This window comes from Daphnia magna, unplaced genomic scaffold (assembly GCF_020631705.1).
Source record: "Daphnia magna isolate NIES unplaced genomic scaffold, ASM2063170v1.1 Dm_contigs254, whole genome shotgun sequence".
Taxonomy (NCBI): Eukaryota; Metazoa; Arthropoda; class Branchiopoda; order Diplostraca; family Daphniidae; genus Daphnia; species Daphnia magna.
The window spans coordinates 30,716-58,504 of record NW_025533204.1 but is presented as its reverse complement, the minus strand read 5'-3'; the positions used below and the strand labels follow the sequence as shown (position 1 = coordinate 58,504).

Here is a 27,789-nt window from a genome sequence, read left to right as displayed (position 1 = left end):
ATGGTTACCAGTCCAATATCCTTAATTATAGAAATTAATCGTCCTTGTGTAGGTTTCAATGTTGGAAAATCATTCCTTGAGTGTATTCAATTCAGTTTCGTATTAAATACTTGAATTTCTATTTCATAGAAAAATAGTGGCTCAACGAACACGATGGTTACCAGTCCAATATCCTTAATTATAGAAATTAATCGTCCTTGTGTAGGTTTCAATGTTGGAAAATCATTCCTTGAGTGTATTCAATTCAGTTTCGTATTAAATACTTGAATTTCTATTTCATAGAAAAATAGTGGCTCAACGAACACGATGGTTACCAGTCCAATATCCTTAATTATAGAAATTAATCGTCCTTGTGTAGGTTTCAATGTTGGAAAATCATTCCTTGAGTGTATTCAATTCAGTTTCGTATTAAATACTTGAATTTATATTTCATAGAAAAATAGTGGCTCAACCAACACGATGGTTACCAGTCCAATATCCTTAATTATAGAAATTAATCGTCCTTGTGTAGGTTTCAATGTTGGAAAATCATTCCTTGAGTGTATTCAATTCAGTTTCGTATTAAACCGTCAACGGCCATACCACGCAGATAAAACCTAGTCTCTTCAGCTCCCAGAAGTTAAGCTGCGTCGGGTCCCGTTAGTACCTAGAAGGGTGACCGCTTGGGAATACGGGATGCTGTTGGCATCAAACCTTTTATAACCAGCAAGAGTTTCGAAAATGAATCAAAGTTTTAGTTAAAACCATCTCGTGGTGAATTTTGATACTTTATTAAACGCCATCTAGGGGTGAATTTTGATATTTCATCTCGTACACACTGATAGCTAATTTTTAAACACCAACAAGGGAAGTGTAGAGTGTTTCATTATCAGCAGTGACTTTACCGATGAATGTGAATTTCTATTTCATAGAAAAATAGTGGCTCAATGAACACGATGGTTACCAGTCCAATATCCTTAATTATAGAAATTAATCGTCCTTGTGTAGGTTTCAATGTTGGAAAATCATTCCTTGAGTGTATTCAATTCAGTTTCGTATTAAATACTTGAATTTCTATTTCATAGAAAAATAGTGGCTCAACGAACACGATGGTTACCAGTCCAATATCCTTAATTATAGAAATTAATCGTCCTTGTGTAGGTTTCAATGTTGGAAAATCATTCCTTGAGTGTATTCAATTCAGTTTCGTATTAAATACTTGAATTTATATTTCATAGAAAAATAGTGGCTCAACCAACACGATGGTTACCAGTCCAATATCCTTAATTATAGAAATTAATCGTCCTTGTGTAGGTTTCAATGTTGGAAAATCATTCCTTGAGTGTATTCAATTCAGTTTCGTATTAAATACTTGAATTTCTATTTCATAGAAAAATAGTGGCTCAACGAACACGATGGTTACCAGTCCAATATCCTTAATTATAGAAATTAATCGTCCTTGTGTAGGTTTCAATGTTGGAAAATCATTCCTTGAGTGTATTCAATTCAGTTTCGTATTAAATACTTGAATTTATATTTCATAGAAAAATAGTGGCTCAACCAACACGATGGTTACCAGTCCAATATCCTTAATTATAGAAATTAATCGTCCTTGTGTAGGTTTCAATGTTGGAAAATCATTCCTTGAGTGTATTCAATTCAGTTTCGTATTAAACCGTCAACGGCCATACCACGCAGATAAAACCTAGTCTCTTCAGCTCCCAGAAGTTAAGCTGCGTCGGGTCCCGTTAGTACCTAGAAGGGTGACCGCTTGGGAATACGGGATGCTGTTGGCATCAAACCTTTTATAACCAGCAAGAGTTTCGAAAATGAATCAAAGTTTTAGTTAAAACCATCTCGTGGTGAATTTTGATACTTTATTAAACGCCATCTAGGGGTGAATTTTGATATTTCATCTCGTACACACTGATAGCTAATTTTTTAAACACCAACAAGGGAAGTGTAGAGTGTTTCATTACCAGCAGTGACTTTACCGATGAATGTGAATTTCTATTTCATAGAAAAATAGTGGCTCAATGAACACGATGGTTACCAGTCCAATATCCTTAATTATAGAAATTAATCGTCCTTGTGTAGGTTTCAATGTTGGAAAATCATTCCTTGAGTGTATTCAATTCAGTTTCGTATTAAATACTTGAATTTCTATTTCATAGAAAAATAGTGGCTCAACGAACACGATGGTTACCAGTCCAATATCCTTAATTATAGAAATTAATCGTCCTTGTGTAGGTTTCAATGTTGGAAAATCATTCCTTGAGTGTATTCAATTCAGTTTCGTATTAAATACTTGAATTTCTATTTCATAGAAAAATAGTGGCTCAACGAACACGATGGTTACCAGTCCAATATCCTTAATTATAGAAATTAATCGTCCTTGTGTAGGTTTCAATGTTGGAAAATCATTCCTTGAGTGTATTCAATTCAGTTTCGTATTAAATACTTGAATTTATATTTCATAGAAAAATAGTGGCTCAACCAACACGATGGTTACCAGTCCAATATCCTTAATTATAGAAATTAATCGTCCTTGTGTAGGTTTCAATGTTGGAAAATCATTCCTTGAGTGTATTCAATTCAGTTTCGTATTAAACCGTCAACGGCCATACCACGCAGATAAAACCTAGTCTCTTCAGCTCCCAGAAGTTAAGCTGCGTCGGGTCCCGTTAGTACCTAGAAGGGTGACCGCTTGGGAATACGGGATGCTGTTGGCATCAAACCTTTTATAACCAGCAAGAGTTTCGAAAATGAATCAAAGTTTTAGTTAAAACCATCTCGTGGTGAATTTTGATACTTTATTAAACGCCATCTAGGGGTGAATTTTGATATTTCATCTCGTACACACTGATAGCTAATTTTTTAAACACCAACAAGGGAAGTGTAGAGTGTTTCATTACCAGCAGTGACTTTACCGATGAATGTGAATTTCTATTTCATAGAAAAATAGTGGCTCAATGAACACGATGGTTACCAGTCCAATATCCTTAATTATAGAAATTAATCGTCCTTGTGTAGGTTTCAATGTTGGAAAATCATTCCTTGAGTGTATTCAATTCAGTTTCGTATTAAATACTTGAATTTCTATTTCATAGAAAAATAGTGGCTCAACGAACACGATGGTTACCAGTCCAATATCCTTAATTATAGAAATTAATCGTCCTTGTGTAGGTTTCAATGTTGGAAAATCATTCCTTGAGTGTATTCAATTCAGTTTCGTATTAAATACTTGAATTTATATTTCATAGAAAAATAGTGGCTCAACCAACACGATGGTTACCAGTCCAATATCCTTAATTATAGAAATTAATCGTCCTTGTGTAGGTTTCAATGTTGGAAAATCATTCCTTGAGTGTATTCAATTCAGTTTCGTATTAAATACTTGAATTTCTATTTCATAGAAAAATAGTGGCTCAACGAACACGATGGTTACCAGTCCAATATCCTTAATTATAGAAATTAATCGTCCTTGTGTAGGTTTCAATGTTGGAAAATCATTCCTTGAGTGTATTCAATTCAGTTTCGTATTAAATACTTGAATTTATATTTCATAGAAAAATAGTGGCTCAACGAACACGATGGTTACCAGTCCAATATCCTTAATTATAGAAATTAATCGTCCTTGTGTAGGTTTCAATGTTGGAAAATCATTCCTTGAGTGTATTCAATTCAGTTTCGTATTAAACCGTCAACGGCCATACCACGCAGATAAAACCTAGTCTCTTCAGCTCCCAGAAGTTAAGCTGCGTCGGGTCCCGTTAGTACCTAGAAGGGTGACCGCTTGGGAATACGGGATGCTGTTGGCATCAAACCTTTTATAACCAGCAAGAGTTTCGAAAATGAATCAAAGTTTTAGTTAAAACCATCTCGTGGTGAATTTTGATACTTTATTAAACGCCATCTAGGGGTGAATTTTGATATTTCATCTCGTACACACTGATAGCTAATTTTTTAAACACCAACAAGGGAAGTGTAGAGTGTTTCATTACCAGCAGTGACTTTACCGATGAATGTGAATTTCTATTTCATAGAAAAATAGTGGCTCAATGAACACGATGGTTACCAGTCCAATATCCTTAATTATAGAAATTAATCGTCCTTGTGTAGGTTTCAATGTTGGAAAATCATTCCTTGAGTGTATTCAATTCAGTTTCGTATTAAATACTTGAATTTCTATTTCATAGAAAAATAGTGGCTCAACGAACACGATGGTTACCAGTCCAATATCCTTAATTATAGAAATTAATCGTCCTTGTGTAGGTTTCAATGTTGGAAAATCATTCCTTGAGTGTATTCAATTCAGTTTCGTATTAAATACTTGAATTTATATTTCATAGAAAAATAGTGGCTCAACGAACACGATGGTTACCAGTCCAATATCCTTAATTATAGAAATTAATCGTCCTTGTGTAGGTTTCAATGTTGGAAAATCATTCCTATAATTAGTTGATTAAATAAAATTAAAATTAATTCTTTAGGTTTCAATGTTGGAAAATCATTCCTTGAGTGTATTCAATTCAGTTTCGTATTAAACCGTACAAAACGGCCATACCACGCAGATAAAACCTAGTCTCTTCAGCTCCCAGAAGTTAAGCTGCGTCGGGTCCCGTTAGTACCTAGAAGGGTGACCGCTTGGGAATACGGGATGCTGTTGGCATCAAACCTTTTATAACCAGCAAGAGTTTCGAAAATGAATCAAAGTTTTAGTTAAAACCATCTCGTGGTGAATTTTGATACTTTATTAAACGCCATCTAGGGGTGAATTTTGATATTTCATCTCGTACACACTGATAGCTAATTTTTTAAACACCAACAAGGGAAGTGTAGAGTGTTTCATTACCAGCAGTGACTTTACCGATGAATGTGAATTTCTATTTCATAGAAAAATAGTGGCTCAATGAACACGATGGTTACCAGTCCAATATCCTTAATTATAGAAATTAATCGTCCTTGTGTAGGTTTCAATGTTGGAAAATCATTCCTTGAGTGTATTCAATTCAGTTTCGTATTAAATACTTGAATTTCTATTTCATAGAAAAATAGTGGCTCAACGAACACGATGGTTACCAGTCCAATATCCTTAATTATAGAAATTAATCGTCCTTGTGTAGGTTTCAATATTGGAAAATCATTCCTTGAGTGTATTCAATTCAGTTTCGTATTAAATACTTGAATTTATATTTCATAGAAAAATAGTGGCTCAACCAACACGATGGTTACCAGTCCAATATCCTTAATTATAGAAATTAATCGTCCTTGTGTAGGTTTCAATGTTGGAAAATCATTCCTTGAGTGTATTCAATTCAGTTTCGTATTAAATACTTGAATTTCTATTTCATAGAAAAATAGTGGCTCAACGAACACGATGGTTACCAGTCCAATATCCTTAATTATAGAAATTAATCGTCCTTGTGTAGGTTTCAATGTTGGAAAATCATTCCTTGAGTGTATTCAATTCAGTTTCGTATTAAAACGTCAACGGCCATACCACGCAGATAAAAACCTAGTCTCTTCAGCTCCCAGAAGTTAAGCTGCGTCGGGTCCCGTTAGTACCTAGAAGGGTGACCGCTTGGGAATACGGGATGCTGTTGGCATCAAACCTTTTATAACCAGCAAGAGTTTCGAAAATGAATCAAAGTTTTAGTTAAAACCATCTCGTGGTGAATTTTGATACTTTATTAAACGCCATCTAGGGGTGAATTTTGATAATTTCATCTCGTACACACTGATAGCTATTTTTTAAACACCAACAAGGGAAGTGTAGAGTGTTTCATTACCAGCAGTGACTTTACCGATGAATGTGAATTTCTATTTCATAGAAAAATAGTGGCTCAATGAACACGATGGTTACCAGTCCAATATCCTTAATTATAGAAATTAATCGTCCTTGTGTAGGTTTCAATGTTGGAAAATCATTCCTTGAGTGTATTCAATTCAGTTTCGTATTAAATACTTGAATTTCTATTTCATAGAAAAATAGTGGCTCAACGAACACGATGGTTACCAGTCCAATATCCTTAATTATAGAAATTAATCGTCCTTGTGTAGGTTTCAATGTTGGAAAATCATTCCTTGAGTGTATTCAATTCAGTTTCGTATTAAATACTTGAATTTATATTTCATAGAAAAATAGTGGCTCAACCAACACGATGGTTACCAGTCCAATATCCTTAATTATAGAAATTAATCGTCCTTGTGTAGGTTTCAATGTTGGAAAATCATTCCTTGAGTGTATTCAATTCAGTTTCGTATTAAATACTTGAATTTCTATTTCATAGAAAAATAGTGGCTCAACGAACACGATGGTTACCAGTCCAATATCCTTAATTATAGAAATTAATCGTCCTTGTGTAGGTTTCAATGTTGGAAAATCATTCCTTGAGTGTATTCAATTCAGTTTCGTATTAAATACTTGAATTTCTATTTCATAGAAAAATAGTGGCTCAACCAACACGATGGTTACCAGTCCAATATCCTTAATTATAGAAATTAATCGTCCTTGTGTAGGTTTCAATGTTGGAAAATCATTCCTTGAGTGTATTCAATTCAGTTTCGTATTAAATACTTGAATTTCTATTTCATAGAAAAATAGTGGCTCAACGAACACGATGGTTACCAGTCCAATATCCTTAATTATAGAAATTAATCGTCCTTGTGTAGGTTTCAATGTTGGAAAATCATTCCTTGAGTGTATTCAATTCAGTTTCGTATTAAACCGAAAACGGCCATACCACGCAGATAAAACCTAGTCTCTTCAGCTCCCAGAAGTTAAGCTGCGTCGGGTCCCGTTAGTACCTAGAAGGGTGACCGCTTGGGAATACGGGATGCTGTTGGCATCAAACCTTTTATAACCAGCAAGAGTTTCGAAAATGAATCAAAGTTTTAGTTAAAACCATCTCGTGGTAAATTTTGATACTTTATTAAACGCCATCTAGGGGTGAATTTTGATATTTCATCTCGTACACACTGATAGCTATTTTTTAAACACCAACAAGGGAAGTGTAGAGTGTTTCATTACCAGCAGTGACTTTACCGATGAATGTGAATTTCTATTTCATAGAAAAATAGTGGCTCAATGAACACGATGGTTACCAGTCCAATATCCTTAATTATAGAAATTAATCGTCCTTGTGTAGGTTTCAATGTTGGAAAATCATTCCTTGAGTGTATTCAATTCAGTTTCGTATTAAATACTTGAATTTCTATTTCATAGAAAAATAGTGGCTCAACGAACACGATGGTTACCAGTCCAATATCCTTAATTATAGAAATTAATCGTCCTTGTGTAGGTTTCAAAAGTTGGAAAATCATTCCTTGAGTGTATTCAATTCAGTTTCGTATTAAATACTTGAATTTCTATTTCATAGAAAAATAGTGGCTCAACCAACACGATGGTTACCAGTCCAATATCCTTAATTATAGAAATTAATCGTCCTTGTGTAGGTTTCAATGTTGGAAAATCATTCCTTGAGTGTATTCAATTCAGTTTCGTATTAAATACTTGAATTTCTATTTCATAGAAAAATAGTGGCTCAACGAACACGATGGTTACCAGTCCAATATCCTTAATTATAGAAATTAATCGTCCTTGTGTAGGTTTCAATGTTGGAAAATCATTCCTTGAGCGTATTCAATTCAGTTTCGTATTAAATACTTGAATTTCTATTTCATAGAAAAATAGTGGCTCAACGAACACGATGGTTACCAGTCCAATATCCTTAATTATAGAAATTAATCGTCCTTGTGTAGGTTTCAATGTTGGAAAATCATTCCTTGAGTGTATTCAATTCAGTTTCGTATTAAAACCGTCAACGGCCATACCACGCAGATAAAACCTAGTCTCTTCAGCTCCCAGAAGTTAAGCTGCGTCGGGTCCCGTTAGTACCTAGAAGGGTGACCGCTTGGGAATACGGGATGCTGTTGGCATCAAACCTTTTATAACCAGCAAGAGTTTCGAAAATGAATCAAAGTTTTAGTTAAAACCATCTCGTGGTGAATTTTGATACTTTATTAAACGCCATCTAGGGGTGAATTTTGATATTTCATCTCGTACACACTGATAGCTATTTTTTAAACACCAACAAGGGAAGTGTAGAGTGTTTCATTACCAGCAGTGACTTTACCGATGAATGTGAATTTCTATTTCATAGAAAAATAGTGGCTCAACGAACACGATGGTTACCAGTCCAATATCCTTAATTATAGAAATTAATCGTCCTTGTGTAGGTTTCAATGTTGGAAAATCATTCCTTGAGTGTATTCAATTCAGTTTCGTATTAAATACTTGAATTTCTATTTCATAGAAAAATAGTGGCTCAACGAACACGATGGTTACCAGTCCAATATCCTTAATTATAGAAATTAATCGTCCTTGTGTAGGTTTCAATGTTGGAAAATCATTCCTTGAGTGTATTCAATTCAGTTTCGTATTAAATACTTGAATTTCTATTTCATAGAAAAATAGTGGCTCAACCAACACGATGGTTACCAGTCCAATATCCTTAATTATAGAAATTAATCGTCCTTGTGTAGGTTTCAATGTTGGAAAATCATTCCTTGAGTGTATTCAATTCAGTTTCGTATTAAATCTTGTAACATAATAATTCAATTTCTTATTTCATTGATTTAACAATAGTTGCTCAATCCAAAGGGAATTTCAATTTCCTGAATAGAAATTAATTCAATTTGTAGGTTTCAATGTTGGAAAATCATTAGTGTATTCAATTCAATTTCTTATTAAATACTTAATTTATATTTCATAGAAAAATAGTGGCTCAACGAACACGATGGTTACCAGTCCAATATCCTTAATTATAGAAATTAATCGTCCTTGTGTAGGTTTCAATGTTGGAAAATCATTCCTTGAGTGTATTCAATTCAGTTTCGTATTAAATACGTGAAACAAAAGCCCATACCACAATACAGAAAAAAAAAAAAACCTGGTCTCGTCAGCTCCCAGAAGTTAAGCTGCGTCGGGTCCCGTTAGTACCTAGAAGGGTGACCGCTTGGGAATACGGGATGCTGTTGGCATCAAACGTTTTATAACCAGCAAGAGTTTCGAAAATGAATCAAAGTTTTAGTTAAAACCATCTCGTGGTGAATTTTGATACTTTATTAAACGCCATCTAGGGTTGAATTTTGATAATTCATCTCGTACACACTGATAGCTATTTTTTAAACACCAACAAGGGAAGTGTAGAGTGTTTTATTACCAGCAGTGACTTTACCGATGAATGTGAATTTCTATTTCATAGAAAAATAGTGGCTCAACGAACACGATGGTTACCAGTCCAATATCCTTAATTATAGAAATTAATCGTCCTTGTGTAGGTTTCAATGTTGGAAAATCATTCCTTGAGCGTATTCAATTCAGTTTCGTATTAAATTCTTGAATTTCTATTTCATAGAAAAATAGTGGCTCAACGAACACGATGGTTACCAGTCCAATATCCTTAATTATAGAAATTAATCGTCCTTGTGTAGGTTTCAATGTTGGAAAATCATTCCTTGAGTGTATTCAATTCAGTTTCGTATTAAAACGTCAACGGCCATACCACGCAGAAAAAACCTAGTCTCTTCAGCTCCCAGAAGTTAAGCTGCGTCGGGTCCCGTTAGTACCTAGAAGGGTGACCGCTTGGGAATACGGGATGCTGTTGGCATCAAACCTTTTATAACCAGCAAGAGTTTCGAAAATGAATCAAAGTTTTAGTTAAAACCATCTCGTGGTAAATTTTGATACTTTATTAAACGCCATCTAGGGGTGAATTTTGATATTTCATCTCGTACACACTGATAGCTATTTTTTAAACACCAACAAGGGAAGTGTAGAGTGTTTCATTACCAGCAGTGACTTTACCGATGAATGTGAATTTCTATTTCATAGAAAAATAGTGGCTCAACGAACACGATGGTTACCAGTCCAATATCCTTAATTATAGAAATTAATCGTCCTTGTGTAGGTTTCAATGTTGGAAAATCATTCCTTGAGCGTATTCAATTCAGTTTCGTATTAAATACTTGAATTTCTATTTCATAGAAAAATAGTGGCTCAACGAACACGATGGTTACCAGTCCAATATCCTTAATTATAGAAATTAATCGTCCTTGTGTAGGTTTCAATAATGGAAAATCATTCCTTGAGTGTATTCAATTCAGTTTCGTATTAAATACTTGAATTTATATTTCATAGAAAAATAGTGGCTCAACCAACACGATGGTTACCAGTCCAATATCCTTAATTATAGAAATTAATCGTCCTTGTGTAGGTTTCAATGTTGGAAAATCATTCCTTGAGTGTATTCAATTCAGTTTCGTATTAAAACGTCAACGGCCATACCACGCAGAAAAAACCTGGTCTCGTCAGCTCCCAGAAGTTAAGCTGCGTCGGGTCCCGTTAGTACCTAGAAGAGTGACCGCTTGGGAATACCGGATGCTGTTGGCATCAAACGTTTTATAACCAGCAAGAGTTTCGAAAATGAATCAAAGTTTTAGTTAAAACCCTCTCGTGCTGAATTTTGATACTTTATTAAACGCCATCTAGGGTTGAATTTTGATAATTCATCTCGTACACACTGATAGCTATTTTTTAAACACCAACAAGGGAAGTGTAGAGTGTTTTATTACCAGCAGTGACTTTACCGATGAATGTGAATTTCTATTTCATAGAAAAATAGTGGCTCAACGAACACGATGGTTACCAGTCCAATATCCTTAATTATAGAAATTAATCGTCCTTGTGTAGGTTTCAATGTTGGAAAATCATTCCTTGAGCGTATTCAATTCAGTTTCGTATTAAATTCTTGAATTTCTATTTCATAGAAAAATAGTGGCTCAACGAACACGATGGTTACCAGTCCAATATCCTTAATTATAGAAATTAATCGTCCTTGTGTAGGTTTCAATGTTGGAAAATCATTCCTTGAGTGTATTCAATTCAGTTTCGTATTAAAACGTCGAAAACGGCCATACCACGCAGAAAAAACCTAGTCTCTTCAGCTCCCAGAAGTTAAGCTGCGTCGGGTCCCGTTAGTACCTAGAAGGGTGACCGCTTGGGAATACGGGATGCTGTTGGCATCAAACCTTTTATAACCAGCAAGAGTTTCGAAAATGAATCAAAGTTTTAGTTAAAACCATCTCGTGGTGAATTTTGATACTTTATTAAACGCCATCTAGGGGTGAATTTTGATATTTCATCTCGTACACACTGATAGCTATTTTTTAAACACCAACAAGGGAAGTGTAGAGTGTTTTATTACCAGCAGTGACTTTACCGATGAATGTGAATTTCTATTTCATAGAAAAATAGTGGCTCAACGAACACGATGGTTACCAGTCCAATATCCTTAATTATAGAAATTAATCGTCCTTGTGTAGGTTTCAATGTTGGAAAATCATTCCTTGAGTGTATTCAATTCAGTTTCGTATTAAATACTTGAATTTCTATTTCATAGAAAAATAGTGGCTCAACGAACACGATGGTTACCAGTCCAATATCCTTAATTATAGAAATTAATCGTCCTTGTGTAGGTTTCAATGTTGGAAAATCATTCCTTGAGTGTATTCAATTCAGTTTCGTATTAAATACTTCTTGAATTTCTATTTCATAGAAAAATAGTGGCTCAACCAACACGATGGTTACCAGTCCAATATCCTTAATTATAGAAATTAATCGTCCTTGTGTAGGTTTCAATGTTGGAAAATCATTCCTTGAGTGTATTCAATTCAGTTTCGTATTAAAACGTCAACGGCCATACCACGCAGAAAAAACCTGGTCTCGTCAGCTCCCAGAAGTTAAGCTGCGTCGGGTCCCGTTAGTACCTAGAAGGGTGACCGCTTGGGAATACGGGATGCTGTTGGCATCAAACGTTTTATAACCAGCAAGAGTTTCGAAAATGAATCAAAGTTTTAGTTAAAACCCTCTCGTGGTGAATTTTGATACTTTATTAAACGCCATCTAGGGTTGAATTTTGATAATTCATCTCGTACACACTGATAGCTATTTTTTAAACACCAACAAGGGAAGTGTAGAGTGTTTTATTACCAGCAGTGACTTTACCGATGAATGTGAATTTCTATTTCATAGAAAAATAGTGGCTCAACGAACACGATGGTTACCAGTCCAATATCCTTAATTATAGAAATTAATCGTCCTTGTGTAGGTTTCAATGTTGGAAAATCATTCCTTGAGCGTATTCAATTCAGTTTCGTATTAAATTCTTGAATTTCTATTTCATAGAAAAATAGTGGCTCAACGAACACGATGGTTACCAGTCCAATATCCTTAATTATAGAAATTAATCGTCCTTGTGTAGGTTTCAATGTTGGAAAATCATTCCTTGAGTGTATTCAATTCAGTTTCGTATTAAAACGTCAACGGCCATACCACGCAGAAAAAACCTAGTCTCTTCAGCTCCCAGAAGTTAAGCTGCGTCGGGTCCCGTTAGTACCTAGAAGGGTGACCGCTTGGGAATACGGGATGCTGTTGGCATCAAACGTTTTATAACCAGCAAGAGTTTCGAAAATGAATCAAAGTTTTAGTTAAAACCATCTCGTGGTGAATTTTGATACTTTATTAAACGCCATCTAGGGGTGAATTTTGATAATTCATCTCGTACACACTGATAGCTATTTTTTAAACACCAACAAGGGAAGTGTAGAGTGTTTTATTACCAGCAGTGACTTTACCGATGAATGTGAATTTCTATTTCATAGAAAAATAGTGGCTCAACGAACACGATGGTTACCAGTCCAATATCCTTAATTATAGAAATTAATCGTCCTTGTGTAGGTTTCAATGTTGGAAAATCATTCCTTGAGCGTATTCAATTCAGTTTCGTATTAAATTCTTGAATTTCTATTTCATAGAAAAATAGTGGCTCAACGAACACGATGGTTACCAGTCCAATATCCTTAATTATAGAAATTAATCGTCCTTGTGTAGGTTTCAATGTTGGAAAATCATTCCTTGAGTGTATTCAATTCAGTTTCGTATTAAAACGTCAACGGCCATACCACGCAGAAAAAACCTGGTCTCGTCAGCTCCCAGAAGTTAAGCTGCGTCGGGTCCCGTTAGTACCTAGAAGGAGTGACCGCTTGGGAATACGGGATGCTGTTGGCATCAAACGTTTTATAACCAGCAAGAGTTTCGAAAATGAATCAAAGTTTTAGTTAAAACCATCTCGTGGTGAATTTTGATACTTTATTAAACGCCATCTAGGGTTGAATTTTGATAATTCATCTCGTACACACTGATAGCTATTTTTTAAACACCAACAAGGGAAGTGTAGAGTGTTTTATTACCAGCAGTGACTTTACCGATGAATGTGAATTTCTATTTCATAGAAAAATAGTGGCTCAACGAACACGATGGTTACCAGTCCAATATCCTTAATTATAGAAATTAATCGTCCTTGTGTAGGTTTCAATGTTGGAAAATCATTCCTTGAGCGTATTCAATTCAGTTTCGTATTAAATTCTTGAATTTCTATTTCATAGAAAAATAGTGGCTCAACGAACACGATGGTTACCAGTCCAATATCCTTAATTATAGAAATTAATCGTCCTTGTGTAGGTTTCAATGTTGGAAAATCATTCCTTGAGTGTATTCAATTCAGTTTCGTATTAAATACTTGAATTTCTATTTCATAGAAAAATAGTGGCTCAACGAACACGATGGTTACCAGTCCAATATCCTTAATTATAGAAATTAATCGTCCTTGTGTAGGTTTCAATGTTGGAAAATCATTCCTTGAGTGTATTCAATTCAGTTTCGTATTAAATACTTGAATTTCTATTTCATAGAAAAATAGTGGCTCAACGAACACGATGGTTACCAGTCCAATATCCTTAATTATAGAAATTAATCGTCCTTGTGTAGGTTTCAATGTTGGAAAATCATTCCTTGAGTGTATTCAATTCAGTTTCGTATTAAAACGTCAACGGCCATACCACGCAGAAAAAACCTGGTCTCGTCAGCTCCCAGAAGTTAAGCTGCGTCGGGTCCCGTTAGTACCTAGAAGGGTGACCGCTTGGGAATACGGGATGCTGTTGGCATCAAACGTTTTATAACCAGCAAGAGTTTCGAAAATGAATCAAAGTTTTAGTTAAAACCATCTCGTGGTGAATTTTGATACTTTATTAAACGCCATCTAGGGTTGAATTTTGATAATTCATCTCGTACACACTGATAGCTATTTTTTAAACACCAACAAGGGAAGTGTAGAGTGTTTTATTACCAGCAGTGACTTTACCGATGAATGTGAATTTCTATTTCATAGAAAAATAGTGGCTCAACGAACACGATGGTTACCAGTCCAATATCCTTAATTATAGAAATTAATCGTCCTTGTGTAGGTTTCAATGTTGGAAAATCATTCCTTGAGCGTATTCAATTCAGTTTCGTATTAAATTCTTGAATTTCTATTTCATAGAAAAATAGTGGCTCAACGAACACGATGGTTACCAGTCCAATATCCTTAATTATAGAAATTAATCGTCCTTGTGTAGGTTTCAATGTTGGAAAATCATTCCTTGAGTGTATTCAATTCAGTTTCGTATTAAAACGTCAACGGCCATACCACGCAGAAAAAACCTGGTCTCGTCAGCTCCCAGAAGTTAAGCTGCGTCGGGTCCCGTTAGTACCTAGAAGGGTGACCGCTTGGGAATACGGGATGCTGTTGGCATCAAACGTTTTATAACCAGCAAGAGTTTCGAAAATGAATCAAAGTTTTAGTTAAAACCATCTCGTGGTGAATTTTGATACTTTATTAAACGCCATCTAGGGTTGAATTTTGATAATTCATCTCGTACACACTGATAGCTATTTTTTAAACACCAACAAGGGAAGTGTAGAGTGTTTTATTACCAGCAGTGACTTTACCGATGAATGTGAATTTCTATTTCATAGAAAAATAGTGGCTCAACGAACACGATGGTTACCAGTCCAATATCCTTAATTATAGAAATTAATCGTCCTTGTGTAGGTTTCAATGTTGGAAAATCATTCCTTGAGCGTATTCAATTCAGTTTCGTATTAAATTCTTGAATTTCTATTTCATAGAAAAATAGTGGCTCAACGAACACGATGGTTACCAGTCCAATATCCTTAATTATAGAAATTAATCGTCCTTGTGTAGGTTTCAATGTTGGAAAATCATTCCTTGAGCGTATTCAATTCAGTTTCGTATTAAATTCTTGAATTTCTATTTCATAGAAAAATAGTGGCTCAACGAACACGATGGTTACCAGTCCAATATCCTTAATTATAGAAATTAATCGTCCTTGTGTAGGTTTCAATGTTGGAAAATCATTCCTTGAGTGTATTCAATTCAGTTTCGTATTAAAACGTCAACGGCCATACCACGCAGAAAAAACCTGGTCTCGTCAGCTCCCAGAAGTTAAGCTGCGTCGGGTCCCGTTAGTACCTAGAAGGGTGACCGCTTGGGAATACGGGATGCTGTTGGCATCAAACGTTTTATAACCAGCAAGAGTTTCGAAAATGAATCAAAGTTTTAGTTAAAACCATCTCGTGGTGAATTTTGATACTTTATTAAACGCCATCTAGGGTTGAATTTTGATAATTCATCTCGTACACACTGATAGCTATTTTTTAACACACCAACAAGGGAAGTGTAGAGTGTTTTATTACCAGCAGTGACTTTACCGATGAATGTGAATTTCTATTTCATAGAAAAATAGTGGCTCAACGAACACGATGGTTACCAGTCCAATATCCTTAATTATAGAAATTAATCGTCCTTGTGTAGGTTTCAATGTTGGAAAATCATTCCTTGAGCGTATTCAATTCAGTTTCGTATTAAATTCTTGAATTTCTATTTCATAGAAAAATAGTGGCTCAACGAACACGATGGTTACCAGTCCAATATCCTTAATTATAGAAATTAATCGTCCTTGTGTAGGTTTCAATGTTGGAAAATCATTCCTTGAGTGTATTCAATTCAGTTTCGTATTAAATACTTGAATTTCTATTTCATAGAAAAATAGTGGCTCAACGAACACGATGGTTACCAGTCCAATATCCTTAATTATAGAAATTAATCGTCCTTGTGTAGGTTTCAATGTGTGGAAAATCATTCCTTGAGCGTATTCAATTCAGTTTCGTATTAAATTCTTGAATTTCTATTTCATAGAAAAATAGTGGCTCAACGAACACGATGGTTACCAGTCCAATATCCTTAATTATAGAAATTAATCGTCCTTGTGTAGGTTTCAATGTTGGAAAATCATTCCTTGAGTGTATTCAATTCAGTTTCGTATTAAAACGTCAACGGCCATACCACGCAGAAAAAACCTGGTCTCGTCAGCTCCCAGAAGTTAAGCTGCGTCGGGTCCCGTTAGTACCTAGAAGGGTGACCGCTTGGGAATACGGGATGCTGTTGGCATCAAACGTTTTATAACCAGCAAGAGTTTCGAAAATGAATCAAAGTTTTAGTTAAAACCATCTCGTGGTGAATTTTGATACTTTATTAAACGCCATCTAGGGTTGAATTTTGATAATTCATCTCGTACACACTGATAGCTATTTTTTAAACACCAACAAGGGAAGTGTAGAGTGTTTTATTACCAGCAGTGACTTTACCGATGAATGTGAATTTCTATTTCATAGAAAAATAGTGGCTCAACGAACACGATGGTTACCAGTCCAATATCCTTAATTATAGAAATTAATCGTCCTTGTGTAGGTTTCAATGTTGGAAAATCATTCCTTGAGCGTATTCAATTCAGTTTCGTATTAAATTCTTGAATTTCTATTTCATAGAAAAATAGTGGCTCAACGAACACGATGGTTACCAGTCCAATATCCTTAATTATAGAAATTAATCGTCCTTGTGTAGGTTTCAATGTTGGAAAATCATTCCTTGAGTGTATTCAATTCAGTTTCGTATTAAAACATCAACGGCCATACCACGCAGAAAAAACCTGGTCTCGTCAGCTCCCAGAAGTTAAGCTGCGTCGGGTCCCGTTAGTACCTAGAAGGGTGACCGCTTGGGAATACGGGATGCTGTTGGCATCAAACGTTTTATAACCAGCAAGAGTTTCGAAAATGAATCAAAGTTTTAGTTAAAACCATCTCGTGGTGAATTTTGATACTTTATTAAACGCCATCTAGGGTTGAATTTTGATAATTCATCTCGTACACACTGATAGCTATTTTTTAAACACCAACAAGGGAAGTGTAGAGTGTTTTATTACCAGCAGTGACTTTACCGATGAATGTGAATTTCTATTTCATAGAAAAATAGTGGCTCAACGAACACGATGGTTACCAGTCCAATATCCTTAATTATAGAAATTAATCGTCCTTGTGTAGGTTTCAATGTTGGAAAATCATTCCTTGAGCGTATTCAATTCAGTTTCGTATTAAATTCTTGAATTTCTATTTCATAGAAAAATAGTGGCTCAACGAACACGATGGTTACCAGTCCAATATCCTTAATTATAGAAATTAATCGTCCTTGTGTAGGTTTCAATGTTGGAAAATCATTCCTTGAGTGTATTCAATTCAGTTTCGTATTAAAACGTCAACGGCCATACCACGCAGAAAAAACCTGGTCTCGTCAGCTCCCAGAAGTTAAGCTGCGTCGGGTCCCGTTAGTACCTAGAAGGGTGACCGCTTGGGAATACGGGATGCTGTTGGCATCAAACGTTTTATAACCAGCAAGAGTTTCGAAAATGAATCAAAGTTTTAGTTAAAACCATCTCGTGGTGAATTTTGATACTTTATTAAACGCCATCTAGGGTTGAATTTTGATAATTCATCTCGTACACACTGATAGCTATTTTTTAAACACCAACAAGGGAAGTGTAGAGTGTTTTATTACCAGCAGTGACTTTACCGATGAATGTGAATTTCTATTTCATAGAAAAATAGTGGCTCAACGAACACGATGGTTACCAGTCCAATATCCTTAATTATAGAAATTAATCGTCCTTGTGTAGGTTTCAATGTTGGAAAATCATTCCTTGAGCGTATTCAATTCAGTTTCGTATTAAATTCTTGAATTTCTATTTCATAGAAAAATAGTGGCTCAACGAACACGATGGTTACCAGTCCAATATCCTTAATTATAGAAATTAATCGTCCTTGTGTAGGTTTCAATGTTGGAAAATCATTCCTTGAGTGTATTCAATTCAGTTTCGTATTAAAACGTCAACGGCCATACCACGCAGAAAAAACCTGGTCTCGTCAGCTCCCAGAAGTTAAGCTGCGTCGGGTCCCGTTAGTACCTAGAAGGGTGACCGCTTGGGAATACGGGATGCTGTTGGCATCAAACGTTTTATAACCAGCAAGAGTTTCGAAAATGAATCAAAGTTTTAGTTAAAACCATCTCGTGGTGAATTTTGATACTTTATTAAACGCCATCTAGGGTTGAATTTTGATAATTCATCTCGTACACACTGATAGCTATTTTTTAAACACCAACAAGGGGAAGTGTAGAGTGTTTTATTACCAGCAGTGACTTTACCGATGAATGTGAATTTCTATTTCATAGAAAAATAGTGGCTCAACGAACACGATGGTTACCAGTCCAATATCCTTAATTATTAGAAATTAATCGTCCTTGTGTAGGTTTCAATGTTGGAAAATCATTCCTTGAGCGTATTCAATTCAGTTTCGTATTAAATTCTTGAATTTCTATTTCATAGAAAAATAGTGGCTCAACGAACACGATGGTTACCAGTCCAATATCCTTAATTATAGAAATTAATCGTCCTTGTGTAGGGTTTCAATGTTGGAAAATCATTCCTTGAGTGTATTCAATTCAGTTTCGTATTAAAACGTCAACGGCCATACCACGCAGAAAAAACCTGGTCTCGTCAGCTCCCAGAAGTTAAGCTGCGTCGGGTCCCGTTAGTACCTAGAAGGGGTGACCGCTTGGGAATACGGGATGCTGTTGGCATCAAACGTTTTATAACCAGCAAGAGTTTCGAAAATGAATCAAAGTTTTAGTTAAAACCATCTCGTGGTGAATTTTGATACTTTATTAAACGCCATCTAGGGTTGAATTTTGATAATTCATCTCGTACACACTGATAGCTATTTTTTAAACACCAACAAGGGAAGTGTAGAGTGTTTTATTACCAGCAGTGACTTTACCGATGAATGTGAATTTCTATTCCATTTAAGAAAAATAGTGGCTCAACGAACACGATGGTTACCAGTCCAATATCCTTAATTATAGAAATTAATCGTCCTTGTGTAGGTTTCAATGTTGGAAAATCATTCCTTGAGCGTATTCAATTCAGTTTCGTATTAAATTCTTGAATTTCTATTTCATAGAAAAATAGTGGCTCAACGAACACGATGGTTACCAGTCCAATATCCTTAATTATAAAAATTAATCGTCCTTGTGTAGGTTTCAATGTTGGAAAATCATTCCTTGAGTGTATTCAATTCAGTTTCGTATTAAAACGTCAACGGCCATACCACGCAGAAAAAACCTGGTCTCGTCAGCTCCCAGAAGTTAAGCTGCGTCGGGTCCCGTTAGTACCTAGAAGGGTGACCGCTTGGGAATACGGGATGCTGTTGGCATCAAACGTTTTATAACCAGCAAGAGTTTCGAAAATGAATCAAAGTTTTAGTTAAAACCTCCATCTCGTGGTGAATTTTGATACTTTATTAAACGCCATCTAGGGTTGAATTTTGATGATATTCATCTCGTACACACTGATAGCTATTTTTTAAACACCAACAAGGGAAGTGTAGAGTGTTTTATTACCAGCAGTGACTTTACCGATGAATGTGAATTTCTATTTCATAGAAAAATAGTGGCTCAACGAACACGATGGTTACCAGTCCAATATCCTTAATTATAGAAATTAATCGTCCTTGTGTAGGTTTCAATGTTGGAAAATCATTCCTTGAGCGTATTCAATTCAGTTTCGTATTAAATTCTTGAATTTCTATTTCATAGAAAAATAGTGGCTCAACGAACACGATGGTTACCAGTCCAATATCCTTAATTATAGAAATTAATCGTCCTTGTGTAGGTTTCAATGTTGGAAAATCATTCCTTGAGTGTATTCAATTCAGTTTCGTATTAAAACGTCAACGGCCATACCACGCAGAAAAAACCTGGTCTCGTCAGCTCCCAGAAGTTAAGCTGCGTCGGGTCCCGTTAGTACCTAGAAGGGTGACCGCTTGGGAATACGGGATGCTGTTGGCATCAAACGTTTTATAACCAGCAAGAGTTTCGAAAATGAATCAAAGTTTTAGTTAAAACCATCTCGTGGTGAATTTTGATACTTTATTAAACGCCATCTAGGGTTGAATTTTGATAATTCATCTCGTACACACTGATAGCTATTTTTTAAACACCAACAAGGGAAGTGTAGAGTGTTTTATTACCAGCAGTGACTTTACCGATGAATGTGAATTTCTATTTCATAGAAAAATAGTGGCTCAACGAACACGATGGTTACCAGTCCAATATCCTTAATTATAGGAAATTAATCGTCCTTGTGTAGGTTTCAATGTTGGAAAATCATTCCTTGAGCGTATTCAATTCAGTTTCGTATTAAATTCTTGAATTTCTATTTCATAGAAAAATAGTGGCTCAACGAACACGATGGTTACCAGTCCAATATCCTTAATTATAGAAATTAATCGTCCTTGTGTAGGTTTCAATGTTGGAAAATCATTCCTTGAGTGTATTCAATTCAGTTTCGTATTAAAACGTCAACGGCCATACCACGCAGAAAAAACCTGGTCTCGTCAGCTCCCAGAAGTTAAGCTGCGTCGGGTCCCGTTAGTACCTAGAAGGGTGACCGCTTGGGAATACGGGATGCTGTTGGCATCAAACGTTTTATAACCAGCAAGAGTTTCGAAAATGAATCAAAGTTTTAGTTAAAACCATCTCGTGGTGAATTTTGATACTTTATTAAACGCCATCTAGGGGTGAATTTTGATAATTCATCTCGTACACACTGATAGCTATTTTTTAAACACCAACAAGGGAAGTGTAGAGTGTTTTATTACCAGCAGTGACTTTACCGATGAATGTGAATTTCTATTTCATAGAAAAATAGTGGCTCAACGAACACGATGGTTACCAGTCCAATATCCTTAATTATAGAAATTAATCGTCCTTGTGTAGGTTTCAATGTTGGAAAATCATTCCTTGAGCGTATTCAATTCAGTTTCGTATTAAATTCTTGAATTTCTATTTCATAGAAAAATAGTGGCTCAACGAACACGATGGTTACCAGTCCAATATCCTTAATTATAGAAATTAATCGTCCTTGTGTAGGTTTCAATGTTGGAAAATCATTCCTTGAGTGTATTCAATTCAGTTTCGTATTAAATACTTGAATTTCTATTTCATAGAAAAATAGTGGCTCAACGAACACGATGGTTACCAGTCCAATATCCTTAATTATAAAAATTAATCGTCCTTGTGTAGGTTTCAATGTTGGAAAATCATTCCCCAGAGCGTATTCAATTCAGTTTCGTATTAAATTTCTTGAATTTCTATTTCATAGAAAAATAGTGGCTCAACGAACACGATGGTTACCAGTCCAATATCCTTAATTATAGAAATTAATCGTCCTTGTGTAGGTTTCAATGTTGGAAAATCATTCCTTGAGTGTATTCAATTCAGTTTCGTATTAAAACGTCAACGGCCATACCACGCAGAAAAAACCTGGTCTCGTCAGCTCCCAGAAGTTAAGCTGCGTCGGGTCCCGTTAGTACCTAGAAGGGTGACCGCTTGGGAATACGGGATGCTGTTGGCATCAAACGTTTTATAACCAGCAAGAGTTTCGAAAATGAATCAAAGTTTTAGTTAAAACCATCTCGTGGTGAATTTTGATACTTTATTAAACGCCATCTAGGGTTGAATTTTGATAATTCATCTCGTACACACTGATAGCTATTTTTTTAAACACCAACAAGGGAAGTGTAGAGTGTTTTATTACCAGCAGTGACTTTACCGATGAATGTGAATTTCTATTTCATAGAAAAATAGTGGCTCAACGAACACGATGGTTACCAGTCCAATATCCTTAATTATAGAAATTAATCGTCCTTGTGTAGGTTTCAATGTTGGAAAATCATTCCTTGAGCGTATTCAATTCAGTTTCGTATTAAATTCTTGAATTTCTATTTCATAGAAAAATAGTGGCTCAACGAACACGATGGTTACCAGTCCAATATCCTTAATTATAGAAATTAATCGTCCTTGTGTAGGTTTCAATGTTGGAAAATCATTCCTTGAGTGTATTCAATTCAGTTTCGTATTAAAACGTCAACGGCCATACCACGCAGAAAAAACCTGGTCTCGTCAGCTCCCAGAAGTTAAGCTGCGTCGGGTCCCGTTAGTACCTAGAAGGGTGACCGCTTGGGAATACGGGATGCTGTTGGCATCAAACGTTTTATAACCAGCAAGAGTTTCGAAAATGAATCAAAGTTTTGAGTTAAAACCATCTCGTGGTGAATTTTGATACTTTATTAAACGCCATCTAGGGTTGAATTTTGATAATTCATCTCGTACACACTGATAGCTATTTTTTAAACACCAACAAGGGAAGTGTAGAGTGTTTTATTACCAGCAGTGACTTTACCGATGAATGTGAATTTCTATTTCATAGAAAAATAGTGGCTCAACGAACACGATGGTTACCAGTCCAATATCCTTAATTATAGAAATTAATCGTCCTTGTGTAGGTTTCAATGTTGGAAAATCATTCCTTGAGCGTATTCAATTCAGTTTCGTATTAAATTCTTGAATTTCTATTTCATAGAAAAATAGTGGCTCAACGAACACGATGGTTACCAGTCCAATATCCTTAATTATAGAAATTAATCGTCCTTGTGTAGGTTTCAATGTTGGAAAAAATCATTCCTTGAGTGTATTCAATTCAGTTTCGTATTAAAACGTCAACGGCCATACCACGCAGAAAAAACCTGGTCTCGTCAGCTCCCAGAAGTTAAGCTGCGTCGGGTCCCGTTAGTACCTAGAAGGGTGACCGCTTGGGAATACGGGATGCTGTTGGCATCAAACGTTTTATAACCAGCAAGAGTTTCGAAAATGAATCAAAGTTTTAGTTAAAACCATCTCGTGGTGGAATTTTGATACTTTATTAAACGCCATCTAGGGTTGAATTTTGATAATTCATCTCGTACACACTGATAGCTATTTTTTAAACACCAACAAGGGAAGTGTAGAGTGTTTTATTACCAGCAGTGACTTTACCGATGAATGTGAATTTCTATTTCATAGAAAAATAGTGGCTCAACGAACACGATGGTTACCAGTCCAATATCCTTAATTATAGAAATTAATCGTCCTTGTGTAGGTTTCAATGTTGGAAAATCATTCCTTGAGCGTATTCAATTCAGTTTCGTATTAAATTCTTGAATTTCTATTTCATAGAAAAATAGTGGCTCAACGAACACGATGGTTACCAGTCCAATATCCTTAATTATAGAAATTAATCGTCCTTGTGTAGGTTTCAATGTTGGAAAATCATTCCTTGAGTGTATTCAATTCAGTTTCGTATTAAAACGATCAACGTCCATACCACGCAGAAAAAACCTGGTCTCGTCAGCTCCCAGAAGTTAAGCTGCGTCGGGTCCCGTTAGTACCTAGAAGGGTGACCGCTTGGGAATACGGGATGCTGTTGGCATCAAACGTTTTATAACCAGCAAGAGTTTCGAAAATGAATCAAAGTTTTAGTTAAAACCATCTCGTGGTGAATTTTGATACTTTATTAAACGCCATCTAGGGTTGAATTTTGATAATTCATCTCGTACACACTGATAGCTATTTTTTAAACACCAACAAGGGAAGTGTAGAGTGTTTTATTACCAGCAGTGACTTTACCGATGAGATGTGAATTTCTATTTCATAGAAAAATAGTGGCTCAACGAACACGATGGTTACCAGTCCAATATCCTTAATTATAGAAATTAATCGTCCTTGTGTAAGTTTCAATGTTGGAAAATCATTCCTTGAGCGTATTCAATTCAGTTTCGTATTAAATTCTTGAATTTCTATTTCATAGAAAAATAGTGGCTCAACGAACACGATGGTTACCAGTCCAATATCCTTAATTATAGAAATTAATCGTCCTTGTGTAGGTTTCAATGTTGGAAAATCATTCCTTGAGTGTATTCAATTCAGTTTCGTATTAAAACGTCAACGGCCATACCACGCAGAAAAAACCTGGTCTCGTCAGCTCCCAGAGAAGTTAAGCTGCGTCGGGTCCCGTTAGTACCTAGAAGGGTGACCGCTTGGGAATACGGGATGCTGTTGGCATCAAACGTTTTATAACCAGCAAGAGTTTCGAAAATGAATCAAAGTTTTGAGTTAAAACCATCTCGTGGTGAATTTTGATACTTTATTAAACGCCATCTAGGGTTGAATTTTGATAATTCATCTCGTACACACTGATAGCTATTTTTTAAACACCAACAAGGGAAGTGTAGAGTGTTTTATTACCAGCAGTGACTTTACCGATGAATGTGAATTTCTATTTCATAGAAAAATAGTGGCTCAACGAACACGATGGTTACCAGTCCAATATCCTTAATTATAGAAATTAATCGTCCTTGTGTAGGTTTCAATGTTGGAAAATCATTCCTTGAGCGTATTCAATTCAGTTTCGTATTAAATTCTTGAATTTCTATTTCATAGAAAAATAGTGGCTCAACGAACACGATGGTTACCAGTCCAATATCCTTAATTATAGAAATTAATCGTCCTTGTGTAGGTTTTCAATGTTGGAAAATCATTCCTTGAGTGTATTCAATTCAGTTTCGTATTAAAACGTCAACGGCCATACCACGCAGAAAAAACCTGGTCTCGTCAGCTCCCAGAAGTTAAGCTGCGTCGGGTCCCGTTAGTACCTAGAAGGGTGACCGCTTGGGAATACGGGATGCTGTTGGCATCAAACGGTTTTATAACCAGCAAGAGTTTCGAAAATGAATCAAAGTTTTAGTTAAAACCATCTCGTGGTGAATTTTGATACTTTATTAAACGCCATCTAGGGTTGAATTTTGATAATTCATCTCGTACACACTGATAGCTATTTTTTAAACACCAACAAGGGAAGTGTAGAGTGTTTTATTACCAGCAGTGACTTTACCGATGAATGTGAATTTCTATTTCATAGAAAAATAGTGGCTCAACGAACACGATGGTTACCAGTCCAATATCCTTAATTATAGAAATTAATCGTCCTTGTGTAGGTTTCAATGTTGGAAAATCATTCCTTGAGCGTATTCAATTCAGTTTCGTATTAAATTCTTGAATTTCTATTTCATAGAAAAATAGTGGCTCAACGAACACGATGGTTACCAGTCCAATATCCTTAATTATAGAAATTAATCGTCCTTGTGTAGGTTTCAATGTTGGAAAATCATTCCTCAAGTGTATTCAATTCAGTTTCGTATTAAAACGTCAACGGCCATACCACGCAGAAAAAACCTGGTCTCGTCAGCTCCCAGAAGTTAAGCTGCGTCGGGTCCCGTTAGTACCTAGAAGGGTGACCGCTTGGGAATACGGGATGCTGTTGGCATCAAACGTTTTATAACCAGCAAGGGGTTTCGAAAATGAATCAAAGTTTTAGTTAAAACCATCTCGTGGTGAATTTTGATACTTTATTAAACGCCATCTAGGGTTGAATTTTGATAATTCATCTCGTACACACTGATAGCTATTTTTTAAACACCAACAAGGGAAGTGTAGAGTGTTTTATTACCAGCAGTGACTTTACCGATGAATGTGAATTTCTATTTCATAGAAAAATAGTGGCTCAACGAACACGATGGTTACCAGTCCAATATCCTTAATTATAGAAATTAATCGTCCTTGTGTAGGTTTCAATGTTGGAAAATCATTCCTTGAGCGTATTCAATTCAGTTTCGTATTAAATTCTTGAATTTCTATTTCATAGAAAAATAGTGGCTCAACGAACACGATGGTTACCAGTCCAATATCCTTAATTATAGAAATTAATCGTCCTTGTGTAGGATTTCAATGTTGGAAAATCATTCCTTGAGTGTATTCAATTCAGTTTCGTATTAAAATCTTGAATTTCTATTTCACCAGAAAAATAGTGGCTCAACGAACACGATGGTTACCAGTCCAATATCCTTAATTATAGAAATTGATCGTCCTTGTGTAGGTTTCAACTGTTGGAAAATCATTCCTTGAGCGTATTCAATTCAGTTTCGTATTAAATTCTTGAATTTCTATTTCATAGAAAAATAGTGGCTCAACGAACACGATGGTTACCAGTCCAATATCCTTAATTATAAGAAATTAATCGTCCTTGTCTAGGTTTTCAATATTTGGAAAATCATTCCTTGAGCGTATTCAATTCAGTTTCGTATTAAATTCTTGAATTTCTATTTCATAGAAAAATAGTGGCTCAACGAACACGATGGTTACCAGTCCAATATCCTTAATTATAGAAATTAATCGTCCTTGTGTAGGTTTCAATGTTGGAAAATCATTCCTTGAGCGTATTCAATTCAGTTTCGTATTAAATTCTTGAATTTCTATTTCATAGAAAAATAGTGGCTCAACGAACACGATGGTTACCAGTCCAATATCCTTAATTATAGAAATTAATCGTCCTTGTGTAGGTTTCAATGTTGGAAAATCATTCGCTTGAGCGTATTCAATTCAGTTTCGTATTAAATTCTTGAATTTCTATTTCATAGAAAAATAGTGGCTCAACGAACACGATGGTTACCAGTCCAATATCCTTAATTATAGAAATTAATCGTCCTTGTGTAGGTTTCAATGTTGGAAAATCATTCCTTGAGTGTATTCAATTCAGTTTCGTATTAAAACGTCAACGGCCATACCACGCAGAAAAAACCTGGTCTCGTCAGCTCCCAGAAGTTAAGCTGCGTCGGGTCCCGTTAGTACCTAGAAGGGTGACCGCTTGGGAATACGGGATGCTGTTGGCATCAAACGTTTTATAACCAGCAAGAGTTTCGAAAATGAATCAAAGTTTTAGTTAAAACCATCTCGTGGTGAATTTTGATACTTTATTAAACGCCATCTAGGGTTGAATTTTGATAATTCATCTCGTACACACTGATAGCTATTTTTTAAGCACCAACAAGGGAAGTGTAGAGTGTTTTATTACCAGCAGTGACTTTACCGATGAATGTGAATTTCTATTTCATAGAAAAATAGTGGCTCAACGAACACGATGGTTACCAGTCCAATATCCTTAATTATAGAAATTAATCGTCCTTGTGTAGGTTTCAATGTTGGAAAATCATTCCTTGAGCGTATTCAATTCAGTTTCGTATTAAATTCTTGAATTTCTATTTCATAGAAAAATAGTGGCTCAACGAACACGATGGTTACCAGTCCAATATCCTTAATTATAGAAATTAATCGTCCTTGTGTAGGTTTCAATGTTGGAAAATCATTCCCTTGAGTGTATTCAATTCAGTTTCGTATTAAAACGTCAACGGCCATACCACGCAGAAAAAACCTGGTCTCGTCAGCTCCCAGAAGTTAAGCTGCGTCGGGTCCCGATTAGTACCTAGAAGGGTGACCGCTTGGGAATACGGGATGCTGTTGGCATCAAACGTTTTATAACCAGCAAGAGTTTCGAAAATGAATCAAAGTTTTAGTTAAAACCATCTCGTGGTGAATTTTGATACTTTATTAAACGCCATCTAGGGTTGAATTTGTGATAATTCATCTCGTACACACTGATAGCTATTTTTTAAACACCAACAAGGGAAGTGTAGAGTGTTTTATTACCAGCAGTGACTTTACCGATGAATGTGAATTTCTATTTCAT

At 35.6% G+C, this 27,789-nt stretch overlaps 16 non-coding genes and 18 pseudogenes across 16 annotated transcripts; all 34 read left to right on the top strand.

Annotated features, from left to right (window-relative positions):
* Nucleotides 1-568: 568 nt before the first annotated feature.
* Nucleotides 569-687, top strand: LOC123467918 (annotated as a pseudogene).
* A 969-nt stretch (nucleotides 688-1,656) lies between these two features.
* On the top strand, nucleotides 1,657-1,775 carry LOC123467916 (annotated as a pseudogene).
* Nucleotides 1,776-2,592: 817 nt separating this feature from the next.
* LOC123467915 lies at nucleotides 2,593-2,711 on the top strand (annotated as a pseudogene).
* Nucleotides 2,712-3,681: 970 nt separating this feature from the next.
* On the top strand, nucleotides 3,682-3,800 carry LOC123467914 (annotated as a pseudogene).
* A 732-nt stretch (nucleotides 3,801-4,532) lies between these two features.
* On the top strand, nucleotides 4,533-4,650 carry LOC123467934 (annotated as a pseudogene).
* An 818-nt stretch (nucleotides 4,651-5,468) lies between these two features.
* Nucleotides 5,469-5,588, top strand: LOC123467932 (annotated as a pseudogene).
* A 1,123-nt stretch (nucleotides 5,589-6,711) lies between these two features.
* Nucleotides 6,712-6,830, top strand: LOC123467933 (annotated as a pseudogene).
* Nucleotides 6,831-7,801: 971 nt separating this feature from the next.
* On the top strand, nucleotides 7,802-7,920 carry LOC123467913 (annotated as a pseudogene).
* A 1,614-nt stretch (nucleotides 7,921-9,534) lies between these two features.
* LOC123467909 lies at nucleotides 9,535-9,653 on the top strand (annotated as a pseudogene).
* Nucleotides 9,654-10,316: 663 nt separating this feature from the next.
* On the top strand, nucleotides 10,317-10,435 carry LOC123467930 (annotated as a pseudogene).
* Nucleotides 10,436-10,948: 513 nt separating this feature from the next.
* On the top strand, nucleotides 10,949-11,067 carry LOC123467931 (annotated as a pseudogene).
* A 666-nt stretch (nucleotides 11,068-11,733) lies between these two features.
* LOC123467977 lies at nucleotides 11,734-11,852 on the top strand. Its single transcript, XR_006642019.1, has one exon. It is a non-coding gene; the product is annotated as a 5S ribosomal RNA (ribosomal RNA).
* Nucleotides 11,853-12,362: 510 nt separating this feature from the next.
* LOC123467908 lies at nucleotides 12,363-12,481 on the top strand (annotated as a pseudogene).
* A 510-nt stretch (nucleotides 12,482-12,991) lies between these two features.
* On the top strand, nucleotides 12,992-13,111 carry LOC123467929 (annotated as a pseudogene).
* Nucleotides 13,112-13,927: 816 nt separating this feature from the next.
* On the top strand, nucleotides 13,928-14,046 carry LOC123467976. The gene has a single exon (XR_006642018.1). It is a non-coding gene; the product is annotated as a 5S ribosomal RNA (ribosomal RNA).
* A 510-nt stretch (nucleotides 14,047-14,556) lies between these two features.
* On the top strand, nucleotides 14,557-14,675 carry LOC123467974. The gene has a single exon (XR_006642016.1). It is a non-coding gene; the product is annotated as a 5S ribosomal RNA (ribosomal RNA).
* Nucleotides 14,676-15,338: 663 nt separating this feature from the next.
* Nucleotides 15,339-15,457, top strand: LOC123467973. Its single transcript, XR_006642015.1, has one exon. It is a non-coding gene; the product is annotated as a 5S ribosomal RNA (ribosomal RNA).
* An 818-nt stretch (nucleotides 15,458-16,275) lies between these two features.
* Nucleotides 16,276-16,394, top strand: LOC123467972. Its single transcript, XR_006642014.1, has one exon. It is a non-coding gene; the product is annotated as a 5S ribosomal RNA (ribosomal RNA).
* Nucleotides 16,395-16,904: 510 nt separating this feature from the next.
* LOC123467978 lies at nucleotides 16,905-17,023 on the top strand (annotated as a pseudogene).
* Nucleotides 17,024-17,533: 510 nt separating this feature from the next.
* Nucleotides 17,534-17,652, top strand: LOC123467971. Its single transcript, XR_006642013.1, has one exon. It is a non-coding gene; the product is annotated as a 5S ribosomal RNA (ribosomal RNA).
* Nucleotides 17,653-18,162: 510 nt separating this feature from the next.
* Nucleotides 18,163-18,281, top strand: LOC123467970. The gene has a single exon (XR_006642012.1). It is a non-coding gene; the product is annotated as a 5S ribosomal RNA (ribosomal RNA).
* A 513-nt stretch (nucleotides 18,282-18,794) lies between these two features.
* LOC123467905 lies at nucleotides 18,795-18,914 on the top strand (annotated as a pseudogene).
* A 513-nt stretch (nucleotides 18,915-19,427) lies between these two features.
* Nucleotides 19,428-19,546, top strand: LOC123467969. Its single transcript, XR_006642011.1, has one exon. It is a non-coding gene; the product is annotated as a 5S ribosomal RNA (ribosomal RNA).
* Nucleotides 19,547-20,061: 515 nt separating this feature from the next.
* LOC123467968 lies at nucleotides 20,062-20,180 on the top strand. The gene has a single exon (XR_006642010.1). It is a non-coding gene; the product is annotated as a 5S ribosomal RNA (ribosomal RNA).
* A 511-nt stretch (nucleotides 20,181-20,691) lies between these two features.
* Nucleotides 20,692-20,810, top strand: LOC123467967. The gene has a single exon (XR_006642009.1). It is a non-coding gene; the product is annotated as a 5S ribosomal RNA (ribosomal RNA).
* An 818-nt stretch (nucleotides 20,811-21,628) lies between these two features.
* On the top strand, nucleotides 21,629-21,747 carry LOC123467966. The gene has a single exon (XR_006642008.1). It is a non-coding gene; the product is annotated as a 5S ribosomal RNA (ribosomal RNA).
* A 511-nt stretch (nucleotides 21,748-22,258) lies between these two features.
* Nucleotides 22,259-22,377, top strand: LOC123467965. Its single transcript, XR_006642007.1, has one exon. It is a non-coding gene; the product is annotated as a 5S ribosomal RNA (ribosomal RNA).
* A 513-nt stretch (nucleotides 22,378-22,890) lies between these two features.
* On the top strand, nucleotides 22,891-23,009 carry LOC123467963. The gene has a single exon (XR_006642005.1). It is a non-coding gene; the product is annotated as a 5S ribosomal RNA (ribosomal RNA).
* Nucleotides 23,010-23,521: 512 nt separating this feature from the next.
* Nucleotides 23,522-23,640, top strand: LOC123467910 (annotated as a pseudogene).
* Nucleotides 23,641-24,151: 511 nt separating this feature from the next.
* On the top strand, nucleotides 24,152-24,272 carry LOC123467907 (annotated as a pseudogene).
* A 512-nt stretch (nucleotides 24,273-24,784) lies between these two features.
* LOC123467962 lies at nucleotides 24,785-24,903 on the top strand. The gene has a single exon (XR_006642004.1). It is a non-coding gene; the product is annotated as a 5S ribosomal RNA (ribosomal RNA).
* Nucleotides 24,904-25,414: 511 nt separating this feature from the next.
* Nucleotides 25,415-25,533, top strand: LOC123467961. The gene has a single exon (XR_006642003.1). It is a non-coding gene; the product is annotated as a 5S ribosomal RNA (ribosomal RNA).
* Nucleotides 25,534-26,816: 1,283 nt separating this feature from the next.
* On the top strand, nucleotides 26,817-26,935 carry LOC123467960. Its single transcript, XR_006642002.1, has one exon. It is a non-coding gene; the product is annotated as a 5S ribosomal RNA (ribosomal RNA).
* A 511-nt stretch (nucleotides 26,936-27,446) lies between these two features.
* LOC123467904 lies at nucleotides 27,447-27,566 on the top strand (annotated as a pseudogene).
* The last annotated feature ends 223 nt before the right edge of the window (nucleotides 27,567-27,789 follow it).